Source organism: Salmo salar, chromosome 17, assembly GCF_965601325.2.
Source record: "Salmo salar chromosome 17, fSalSal1, whole genome shotgun sequence".
In the NCBI taxonomy this organism is placed as follows: domain Eukaryota; kingdom Metazoa; phylum Chordata; class Actinopteri; order Salmoniformes; family Salmonidae; genus Salmo; species Salmo salar.
The window spans coordinates 6,579,003-6,592,042 of NC_138307.1; the positions used below are offsets into that span (position 1 = coordinate 6,579,003).

Sequence of the window (13,040 nt, forward strand, 5' to 3'; positions counted from 1 at the left end):
AGTGAAAACAATAGGCAGGAACTCATACCAAGATTCTAATCTAATCAACTATGTTAAAGTGATAAGAGCACACCCGTGTCGCTCCTCTTTTAACTATCTGCCTTCAGCGTAACACAGTGTCCCTGTAACAATACATCCAGAGCACTTACCGTACAATAGAATATATCAAAATTCTTTATGAACTCTTGAAACAATCCAAACATGACAATTTATTCTGAACAAAATTATAAATGCAACATGTAAAGTGTCGGTCCCATGTTTCATGAGCTGAAATAAAAGATCCCAGAAATGTTCCATATACAAAAAAAAGCTTATTTCTCTCAAATGTTGTGCACAAATTTGTTTACATCTTTGTTAGTGAGCATTTCTCCTTTTCCAAGAGAATCCATCCACAATTAAGAAGGAAAGAAATTCCACAAATCAACTTTTAACAAGGCAAGGTTCATTGAAATGCATTCCAGTTGACAACCTCATGAAGCTGGCTGAGAGAATGCCAAGAGTGTGCATATCTGTCATCAAGGCAGGTGTGGCATATCAAGAAGCTGCTTAAAAGCATGATCATTACACAGGTGCAGCTTGTGCTGGAGACAATACAAGGTACTCTAAAATGTGCAGTTTTGTCACACAATACAATGCCACAGATGTCTCAAGTTTTGAGGGAGCGTGCAATTGGCATGCTGACTGCAGGAACATCCACCAGAGCTGTTGCCAGAGAATGTAATATTAATTTGGCTACCAAAAGCCACCTCCAACGTCGTTTTATAGAATTTGGCAGTACGTCCAACTGGCCTCACAACCGCAGACTATGTGTAACCATGCCAGCCCGTCTTCTTCATCTGCGGGATCGTCTGAGACTGGACAGCTGATGAAACTGTGGGTTTGCACAACCAAAGAATTTCTGCAAAAGCTGTCAGAAACCGTCTCAGGGAAGCTCATCTGCCTGCTCATCATCCTCACCAGAGTTTTGACCTGACTGTAGTTCGGCGTCGTAACCGACTTCAGTGGGCAAATGCTCACCTTTGATGTCCACTGGCACGCTGGAGAAGTGTGCACTTCACGGATGAATCCTGGTTTCAACGGTACTGGGCAGATGGCAGACGGTGTGTATGGCATTGTGTGATGTCAACGTTGTGAACAGAGTGCCCCATGGTGGTGGTGGGGTTATGGTATGGGAAGGCATAAGCTACGGACAATGAACACAAATGCATTTCATCGATGGCAATTTGAATGCACAGAGATTCTGTGACGAGATCCTGAGGCCCATTGTCGTGTCATTCACCCGCCGCTATCACCTCATGTTTTAGCATGATAATGCACAGCCCGAAGTCGCAAGGATCTCTATACAATTCCTGGAAACCTGAAAATGTCCCAGTTCTTCCATGGCCTGCATACTCACCAGACATGTCATCTATTGAGCATGTTTGGGATGCTTTGGATTGACGTGTACGACAGCGTGTTCCAGTTCCTGCCAATATCCAGAAACTTCACACAGCCATTTAAGAGCAGTGGGACAACATTCCACAGGCCACAATCAACAGCCTGATCAGGACGTGCACATAGTAATGGCTGGAACGGAATACATGGAATGGTAGCGAACATTCCATTGACACCATTCCATTGACTCCATTCCATTGACTCCATTCCATTGACTCCATTCCAGCCATTATTATGAGCCGTCTTCCTCTCAGCAGCCTCCTAAGGCGTCATCCTGCTGGGTCTTAGCACCTGCAAGTCACTAGTCACGAGTATCACCTTCTCAAATGTTTACACTACAATTTCACCCCCTGTGGATACTCTGCATTGTACAAAACAATCAGAGGAACCAGAGAAAGATGTGGAGAGAGGTGATTAGACCTTAAAAAAATAACAGCATTGAGTCCATGTAATAGTTACCACCCAAAGGCTTGCCACGACACGGTGGAGACTCAAGAAGATGGTCGCCGTCTGCTCAGCCTGCATTAACTTCTTGTCCATGGTCATTAGAGACTTGGTGCTCTCCTCGTAGAAGGTATCCTCCCACCAGGGTGCGACGTCAGTCTCCAGGAGTACTAGCTGTCCCATCGTGGAGTCTTCCATCTCCTCCATCAGAAAGTGTGTGACTTAGCTGGACAGGTCAGGCCCCATCATCGTAGTCCTTTTCACAGTTGATGACGCATCACTGTTTGTGAAAGACTTGGAAACCATTCCAAATAGCAATACAATGAAAGTACACACATTAACATGATATCATACTTTGCAATGTATGACAAATACAGATTATGTATGACAGATACAGATTCTATAACAACAATAATATGTTGTGAATGAAGTTTCACTATCATTAATATGAAAACTAGCCAAGAAAGTTATCCCATCAACTACCTGATCCAAACAGAGGATGAATTAGTTGCCTAATAGTAAACTGGCAATTTTGAGGGGTTCCTGGGTGGCGCAGCAGTCAAAAGCACTGCACTTTTGGGTGGAAACAGGGTAAAACAATACGCTTGTGGCCATACCACCCTGAACACGCCTGTTCAGGATCGGGCCTGGTTAGTACTGTGACAGGAGACCCCCTGGGAATACCAGGTGCAGGAAACTGGTGATTTAATTAGGTGATGATTGGGGAAAATAATTAGGACCATTTGGCATGCTGGCATAGTTACATGCTCTATTCTGAGGACATTGAAAATTCCTGACATTTAATCCTAGTAAAAATCCCTTGTCTTAGGTCAGTTAGGATCTCCGCTTTATTTTAAGAATGTGAAATGTCAGAATAAGAGTTGAGAGAATGATTTATTTCAGCTTTTATTTCTCTCATTACATTCCCAGTGGGTCAGAAGTTTACATACATTCAATTAGTATTTGGTAGCACTGCCTTGAAATTGTTCAACTTGGGTCAAACGTTTCGGGTAGCCTTCCACAAGCTTCCCACAATATGTTGGGTGAATTTTGGCCCATTCCTCCTGACAGAGCTGGTGTAACTGAGTCAGGTTTGTAGGCCTCCTTGCTCGCACACGCTTTTTCAGTTCTGCCCGCACATTTTCTATAGGATTGAGGTCAGGGCTTTGTGATGGCCACTAGAATACCTTGACTTTGTTTTCATTAAGCCATTTTGCCACAACTTTGGAAGTATGCTTGGGGTCATTGTCCATTTGGAAGACCCATTTGCGACCAAGCTTTAACTTCCTGACTGTTGTCTTGAGATGTTGCTTCAATATATCCACATAATTTTCCTTTCCTCATGATTCCATCTATTTTGTGAAGTGCACCAGTCCCTCCTACAGCAAAGCACCCCCACAACATGATGCTGCCACCCCCGTGCTTCACGGTTGGGAGGGTGTTCTTCGGCTTGCAAGCCTCCCCCTTTTTCCTTCAAACATAATAATGGTCATTTTGGCCAAACAGTTCTATTTTTATTTCATCAGACCAGAGGACATTTCTCCAAAAAGTACGATCTTTGTCCCCATGTGCAGTTGCAAACCGTAGTCTGGCTTTTTTATGGCATTTTTTGAGCAGTGGCTTCTTCCTTGCTGAGCGGCCTTTCAGGTTATGTCGATATAGGACTCGTTTTACTGTGGATATAGATACTTTTGTACCTGTTTCCTCCAGCATCTTCACAAGGTCCTTTGCTGTTGTTCTGGGATTGATTTGCACTTTTCGCACCAAAGTACGTTCATCTCTAGGAGACAGAACGTGTCTCTTTCCTGAGCGGTACTTGCGTACTATTGTTTGTACAGATGAATGTGGTACCTTCAGGCGTTTGGAAATTGCTCCCAAGGATGAACCAGACTTGTGGAAGTCTACATTTTTTTCTGAGGTCTTGGCTGATTTCTTTTGATTTTCCCATGATGTCAAGCAAAGAGTCACTGAGTTTGAAGGTAGGCCTTGAAATACATCCACAGGTACAACTCCAATTGACTCAAATTATGTCAATTAGCCTATCAGAAGCGTCTAAAGCCATGACATCATTTTCTGGAATTTTCCAAGCTGTTTAAAGGTACAGTCAACATAGTGTATGTAAACTTCTGACCCACTGGATCGTTGTAAAACGAGTTTTAATGAATCCAACCTAAATGTAGGTAAACTACCGACTTCAACTATACATATATACAGTGAGGGAAAAAAGTATTTGATCCCCTGTTGACTTTGTACGTTTGCCCACTGGCAAAGAAATGATCGGTTTATAATTTTAATGGTAGGTTTATTTGAACAGTGAGAGACAGAATAACAACAAAATTTCCCTCATTAAAATGCAAATCAATTTATAAAATTTTTGACATGCGTTTTTTCTGGATTTTTTGGTTGTTATTCTGTCTCTCACTGTTCAAATAAACCTACCATTAAAATTATAGACTGATTATTTTTTGGTCAGTGGGCAAACGTACAAAATCAGCAGGGCATCAAATACTTTTTTCCCTATCTGTATATATATATATATTTGTATGTGTATGTGGATACTCATGTTTTTTAATTTAAAAAAAGGAGTAAAGTATCCACTGGACAAAAACAATAAAGATGACAGCAACAGTCTTGCAGGCACATACAACGCAGTGCAAGGACAACTACCCACAACCCCAGAGAAAAACACACACTCCTATATAGGACTCCCAATCAAAGGCAACTCAACACACCTGCCTTCAATTGGGAGTCCCAATCACCAACACAACCATTCACACACACAAAACCCCTGCCACATCCTGACCAAAACTAACACCATTACGCCCTCTGCTGGTCAGGACGTGACAGTACCCACCCCTCAAGGTGCAGACCCCGGAATGCACCTAAAAGAAAAACAAACACCCAAACAACAACAAATATCCCCCTAAACAATAAGGGAGGGAAGGGAGGGTGGCTGCCGTCAATGACGGCACTGTGCTACACCCTCCCTCCCCAACCCACCTCTCCAGGAGGTGGCTCAGGTGCAGGACGTCTGGGGAACGGGCGGGCCAGTCCATAGCATCAATGCCTTCCTCTTGCAGGAACTGCTGACCCACTCCAGCCACATGAGGTCTAGCATTGTCTTGCATTAGGAGGAACCCAGGGCCAACCGCACCAGCATATGGTCTCACAAGGGGTCTGAGGATCTCATCTCGGTACCTAATGGCAGTCAGGCTACCTCTGGCGAGCACATGGAGGGCTGTGCGGCCCCCCAAAGAAAGGCCACCCCACACCATGATTGAGCCACCGCCAAACCGGTCATGCTGGAGGATGTTGCAGGCAGCAGAACGTTCTCCACGCCGTCTCCAGACTCTGTCACATCTGTCACGTGCTCAGTGTGAACCTGCTTTCATCTGTGAAGAGCACAGGGTGCCAGTGGCGAATTTGCCAATCTTGGTGTTCTCTGGCAAATGCCAAACGGCTGGCAGCTCCGGACTGGCGGGCGGCTCTGGCCCAGGATTCACCAGGCTGGGGAGACATGCAGGAGGCCTGGCTCTGGGCGCAGGCACAGGACTCACCAGGCTGGAGAGACCCCCTGGAGGCCTGGTCCTGGGAGGAGGCACAGGATAAACCAGGCTGGAGAGACCCCCTGTAGGCCTGGTCCTGGGAGGAGGCACAGGATAGACCAGGCTGGAGAGACCCACTGGAGGCCTGGATCTGGGAGGAGGCACAGGATAAACCAGGCTGGAGCGACCCACTGGAGGCCTGGTCCGAGGAGGAGGCACAGGATAAACCGGGCTGTGGGGGAGCACTGGAGTTCTGGTGCATAGGTTTGCCACCCAAACTCCAGGCTGAATGCCCACTTTTGCCCGGCACGGGCGGAGCGCAGGCATAGGCCGAACTGAGCCCTCCCAGCGCCCCGGAGACACAGTGCGCAGTGCCGGTGCAGGATAGCCTGGACCGAGACAGCGCACCGGAGACCAGATGCGCTGAACTGGAACACTCCGACCTGGCTCGATGCCTACTCTCGCATGTCACTTGCGGGGGGCTGGCATGCAGCGCTCCGGGCTATCAACGCGTACTGGGGACACCGTGCGCTTTACCACATAACACGGTGCCTGACCAGTACTGCGCTGCCTCCTGTAAGCATGGGGAGTTGGCTCAGGTCTCCAACCTGACTCTGCCACACTCCCCGTGTGCACCCCCCCACATTTTTTGGGGGCTGCCTCTCGTGCCTGTTGCGCTCCCTTGCCTCATACCAGCGCCTCTCAGCTATTGCTGCCTTGATCTCCCACTGCGGGCGGCGATACTCCCCAGCTTGAGCCCATGGTCCTTTACCGTCCAGTAATTCCTCCCATCTCCACGAGTCCATACTGCCCCTCTCCTGGTGCTTCTCCTTCCTCTGCTGCTTGGTCCGTTTTTTGGTGGGTGATTCTGTAACGGCCGTCGTCGTAATGAGACCAAGGTGCAGCGGAGGATGTGTATTCATCTTTGAAATATTTAATTGGAAAAGAGAACACTTTACAAAAATAAACAAAAGACGACAGCCAAACAGTCCTGTCAGGAAAAACTCTAAACAGAAAACAATCACCCACAAACCCCAAAGGAAAAACAGGCTGCCTATGTATGACTCCCAATCAGCAACAACGAACCACAGCTGTTCCTGATTGGGAGCCACACATGGCCAACCAAAGAAACAAACCAACATAGAAAAATAAACATAGAATGCCCACCCATGTAACACCCTGGCCTAACCAAAATAGAGAACAAAAACCCCTCTCTATGGCCAGGGCGTTACACAGTTTAAGTGATTCAAATCCAATCCTGCATTCTGAACAGCCAAAAACCACATGGAATTGGATATTTCAAGACACATTTCAAACCACCTTCATAGGTGGTTTGAAATCAGATACAAATCTGATTCCTTATCAGATTTAAATCTGATTTATTTGCCCTCAAGTGTTTTTTTTACTGTTATTTGGCATATCTTGTTGCTTTCTAGCTCTGTTGACAGTTTGAACAGTACATGTGGTAGCTAACTAGCTAGTTTATTGTTTACAAACACATTAGTGAATGTGCTAGAAATAGCTACCTAGCTAGCTAGTTTACTGCTGTGGCTAGCCAAAAAGGACTTGTTTTGAAAGTTGGATAATTTTATCCTTTGAGGCTTTAAATGTGTTCTTACACTATGATGTTGAACATTCAAAGTAACTGGGAAACGTCCATGGCAGCCACCTTATCTTACTACATAACTTCTGAGTGATAGGAAGCGCAAGCTCCACCACCAATCAGCCTACACCAGTGTTCACACACCCGTATTTTCTAAGACAAGTGTAGACAAGTCAGCAAATAACTGCTGTCTGAACACACACAAATCCGATTTGGTTACTTGTAACTTGCTGTTTGGACAGTCAGTATTCCAAAACTGATTTGAAAAACAAAACGGATTTGAGCATTAAGGCCTGCAGTGTGAACAAGGCTAAAGAGTCCTCAATCAACCTTAGTGTAAAAGACTGTTCTTCAAACCTGAACGGCATCTTTGATCGTTTGAATGATTCATCATGTGCTATGACACTGCAATCACATTACCATATTCATGATACTGAGGATTATTTTTAGCTAGGACTAGGCTACTTTTTTTAAGGAAACGTCTTTAGCGTGACTTTGTTAAGCAGAATGATGCAGTAATTGCAGGAAACCATGATACATGTTTCATAAACAGCTATGGCTATTGTACAAAGCCTACAAAGTATAGAACATTTTACAACTTAACCTCGAAATTTGCCATATGTCTTACTTGTTCTGTGAAACACTTAAAACACAACAACAACAAAATCCGTTGCAGGTGTTGCAGAAAAGAGATGTATAAAAAGCCTCACTGTGAACTCTTTCATCTCCCAGTGGAAATAATCATATACAGTATTCTACTCTGCCCACTTTTCCCTGTTTCTCCTCTGATGAATACAAAGCAGTTGAATAAATACTGCATTCAACAGAATAGAGTTAAGAATAGGAATTTTCAGACAGAACAAACTGGCATTTTATAAAAAGACATAGAATAAACTGCCAACTTAAAGAGTCAGTGAGGCTACAGACAGAGCACTTAATGGATCCTGTCGTGTAGAGAAGTGAGCCGAAAGAAAATATCTACATCTATTTTGTTAAGGCATGACAAATAGACGATGACAAGTAGAGAAGTTTGTTTACTCCTTTATGCTGTATCGTTAGCACAGAAGACGCTATAGCAAATACATCCAGATTGAGCAATTATCTGTGAATAATGGTCCAATAAGCCAAATTGTAACTTCTGTAAAGCGATGAGGATGCATTGTGTTTAAGTTACTCCTTAAGTCTATGGGCCCTAAACAGTCTCTAAAAAGAGCATACTGTACAAACACTGTGATTGGATACAAAAGTGCATTAGCTCCACTCAGCTCCTCATCTTGGGTCGTTTCTGTTGGCATGGTGGCTTATTTATGGTCTGAGGATGACAATACCAGATGGGACATTAGCAACTAATCATAAGAGATCAGTGAGTGAGTTAAGAGGTTTTACTCAAGAGTACAGCCATGTACTCTCAATGAGAGGCAAAGCGGGAGAGATGGAATGCACATTTCCAAGGAAACATGAGACATTCCAATGCACTGGGAATATCTCATCACCCTAATGTTACTTTAGATAGTTGTAATGTTGTTTTTTTATATAAAAAAATGTATTCAAGTTTTACAAAATGTACAGTCGTGGCCAAAAGTTTTGAGAATGACACAAATATTAATTTTCACAAAGTCTGCTGCTTGAGTGTCTAGATATTTTTGTCAGATGTTACTATGGAATACTGAAGTATAATTACAAGCATTTCATAAGTGTCAAAGGCTTTTATTGACAATTACATGAAGTTGATGCAAAGAGTCAATATTTGCAGTGTTGACCCTTCTTTTTCAAGACCTCTGCAATCCGCCCTGGCATGCTGTCAATTAACTCCTGACTGATGGCAGCCCATTCTTGCATAATCAATGCTTGGAGTTTGTCAGAATTTGTGGGTTTTTGTTTGTCCCCCCGCCTTTTGAGGATTCACCACAAGTTCTCAATGGGATTAAGATCTGGGGAGTTTCCTGGCCATGGACACAAAATATTGATGTTTTGTTCCCCGAGCCACTTAGTTATCACTTTTGCCTTATGGCAAGGTGCTCCATCATGCTGGAAAGGGCATTGTTCATCACCAAACTGTTCCTGGATGGTTGGGAGAAGTTGTTCACGGAGGATGTGTTGGTACCATTCTTTATTCATGGCTGTGTTCTTAGGCAAAATTGTGAGTGAGCCCACTCCCTTGGCTGAGAAGCAACCCCACACATGAATGGTCTCAGGATACATTACTGTTGGCATGACACAGGACTGATGGTAGCGCTCACCTTGTCATCTCTGGACAAGCTTTTTTCCGGATGCCCCAAACAATCGGAAAGGGGATTCATCAGAGAAAATGACTTTACCCCAGTCCTCAGCAGTCCAATCCCTGTACCTTTTTCAGAATATCAATCTGTCCCTGATGTTTTTCCTGGAGAGAAGTGGCTTCTTTGCTGCCCTTCTTGACACCAGGTCATCCTCCAAAAGTCTTCGCCTCACTATGCGTGCAGATGCACTCACACCTGCCTGCTGCCATTCCTGAGCATGCTCTGTACTGGTGGTGCCCCGATCCCGCAGCTGAATCAACTTTAGGAGACGGTCCTGGCGCTTGCTGGACTTTCTTGGGCGCCCTGAAGCCTTCTTCACAACAATTGAACCGCTCTCCTTGAAGTTCTTGATGATCCGATAAATGGTTGATTTAGGTGCAATCTTACTGGCAGCAATATCCTTGCCTGCGGAGCCCTTTTTGTGCAAAGCAATGATGATGGCACGAGTTTTCTTGCAGGTAACCATGATTGACAGAGGAAGAACAATGATTCCAAGCACCACCCTCCTTTTGAAGCTTCCAGTCTGTTATTCGAACTCAATCAGCATGACAGAGTGATCTCCAGCCTTGTCGTCGTCAACACTCACACCTGTGTTAACGAGAGAATCACTGACATGATGTCAGCTGGTCCTTTTGTGGCAGGGCTGAAATGACTTGGGAATGTTTTTGGGGGATTCAGTTCATTTGCATGGCAAAGAGGGACTTTGCAATTAATTGCAATTCCTCTGATCACTCTTCATAACATTCTAGAGTATATGCAAATTGCCATCATACAAACTGAGGCAGCAGACTTTGTGAAAATTCATATTTGTGTCATTCTCAAAACTTTTGGCCACGACTGTACATCAATGTAAGTACAAAGATTTGACCATATCCCAACCACCCTTTCTCCCTCCCTTCCTCCACACAACAGATCCACCCAACCCCCCTAGTCCCTTCCCTACCTCTCCGCCCTACCCCTTCCACCCACCTCAATTCCTTCCCTCCGTCACTCCCTCCCAACCACCCACTCTGATCACCCCATATAGCCAACCCACCCCACACCCTCCCTCAATTCGGTCCTAGAAAACAAAAATTCTACAGAGATATCGCAACAAATAAACAATCAAGAATACAAGGGGGAAAAATATACAAACAACTCAATACAGATTCCAAATACAAAAACAGAAATAAATAAATGATCAGTTAATCTTAGACAAACGTGCTTGGACTGGATAGTATTATATTGATTACTGGTAATACCTACTGGGAACCCTTAAAGCATCTCATCAGAGGGGAGCCTCTGCAAGCTACGAAAAAATACGCAGATATATCTGAGAAATGATTGCTTTCTATCGAGGTAATAGAGTCAATATGCCATCCCAGGGTTGGCAAGGGGGTGGAGCAGGGAAGCCAGAAAATTGGGAGGAGACACAATGCCTAATTGGAAGGTAACGGAAAAAGTGAGATGGAGGCAAAGACTATTTAGAGACCAGGTTGGGAAAACTAGAAAAAATACTAGAAAAGTCTTGGAAGAACTTAATACCTTTCCTTGTGCAGTGAGAGAAAGGATTATCTATTAGGGAAGCAGGGAATAAGTGATTCTTGTCAATAGGACCCATAGTAGATTCAGAGGAGAATTTAAAATGCCATCGAAACTGGTACCAAATCTTAAGTGTGGAAAGCACTACAGGATTGTGAGTATAGCGAGAGGGGGATGTTGGGAGAGAAGAACAGAGTAAAGAAGGAAGAGAAGCAGAAATACAAGAATGTGCCTCTAGGTGGCACCATGGGGTATCTGGAGCATGTAACCAGAATGGCAATTTCTGAAAGTTTGCTACCCAGTAATAGTATAACAAATTGGGTAGTGTCAGCCCTCCAGTAAACTTGCATCTCTGAAATAAAGATCTACTGACTGGGTACCTTTCCTCCCCAGATAAATGTGGTAACAGCCTGATTGATTGACTTAAAAAAAAACGTTGGTAAAAACAATGGGATAGATTGAAATAGATAAAGGAATTTGGGTAAACTGTTCATTTTTACAGCATTAATCCTTCCTATAAGTGATAGTGGTAAGCTATCCCATCTCTGAAAATCAGTTTTCATTTGCGCAAGAAGGGGAGCAAAGTTTGCAGAAAAAAGAGCATGTAATGAACGAGTTACGTTCACTCCAAGGTATTTGAAACCAGAGTGGCTAAGCTGAAAGGGCAAGTATGTCTGCTGGAGGTGTAGTGCTTCTGGATTGATTGGGAAGCACTCACTTTTCTGGAGATTCACTTTTCTGGAGATTAACCTATATTCAACTCCTTCCCGTGCTACACCCTGGAAAGAGGAGGATGCCCATAAAACTACTGAAAAGGGCTCAATGGCGACGGCAAATACTAAAGGGGACAGTGGGCAGCCTTGGCATGTCCCACGTTCCAGGGCAAAATAATCAGAATGGGTGTCATTAGTACAGACACTGGCCTGGGGAGAGGTATACAGAGACGGATCCATGAGCAAAAATGTGTCCCCAAATCCTAATTTTTTAAGAACAGCAAATAGGTACTCCCATTCAGTTCTGTCAAATACCTTCTCTGCGTCTAGGGAGATTACCACCTCAGAGGAGTTGGAGAATTGTTTAGAATAAATAATGTTAAACAGCATCCGAACGTTAAAAAATGAATATCTGTCCTTTATAAAGCCGGTTTGTTCCTGTGATATGAGTCTTGGTAAAACTACTTCCAGACGCCTCGCTATCACCTTCGCCAGCACCTTTACATCCTCATTAAGGAGACTTAGGGGCCTAATTGAAGAACAGGAAGTGGGGTCTTTTCCCCTTCTTAAGGAGAAGCCTGTGTTAGGGTAGGTGGCAATGAGCCATGTTCAAGTGATTCATTATACATAGATAAAAGTAAAGGGGCCAACTTGGTATAGAATTTCTTAAAGAACTCAGTTGGAAACCCATCAGGCCCTGGAGCCTTGCTGCTCTGCATTGACTTGATAGACTGAATAACTTCTTCAAGGCTGAGAGGGGAATCAATGTCATCTGCAGTTTCAGCCTCAACTGTGGGAGTCTCCAGTTCACCCAAAAATGTAGCCATATTGGCAGTATCTGAAGGAAATTCAGACGTATACAGGGAGGAATAGAAAGATTTGAAGGTGTCATTGATCCCTGTAGGGTCAGAAATCAAGCTATGAGAGGAATCTTTAATTTGGGGAATCAGACAGGTAGCAGCTCTGCGTTTTAATTGCTGTGTGAGCAGACGACTTGCCCAGTCGCCATGTTCATAGTAGGTTTCACTAGCAATAGTAACCGTTCTGCATCTGTAGTGGACAAGAGATTGAATTCAGATTGTAAATTCAAGCTTTATTCCAAGATAAAAACTTTATAGAATTAGGACTACCTATTCCCATATTACTATTATTTGCGTTGTTAGCCATCTAAAATATTGAAATGAAAAAGGTGTGAAAACAGACCAAGAATTTGCAAAGATAACAGAGAAAACTGATGAAAAAAGCTAAGATAAAAACCAAACAAAACCAAACACAAAAAATACAAAAATAGGACCAAAAAAGGTCACTCCCCCTCCACTCCCACCCAAACCCAAAGTCTCGTTCCCCAGCGAATGGAGACAGCAGGATGAAGTTTGTGCAGCTTCGGTGCATATAAACAGAAAACCTTTCTATCCTAACGCGGAGAGGCTACATAGAACCGGTAGTGAAATACATTTGCAAAGGCATTCACAAAACGGTAAAGTAGGTCAACAGATAACCA

At 43.9% G+C, this 13,040-nt stretch overlaps 1 protein-coding gene across 1 annotated transcript in view; it reads left to right on the forward strand.

The window, feature by feature from the left end:
- LOC106575230 (low-density lipoprotein receptor-related protein 1B) overlaps positions 1-13,040 on the forward strand; it is a 162,685-nt gene that overhangs the window by 1,532 nt on the left and 148,113 nt on the right. The window lies entirely within an intron of this gene.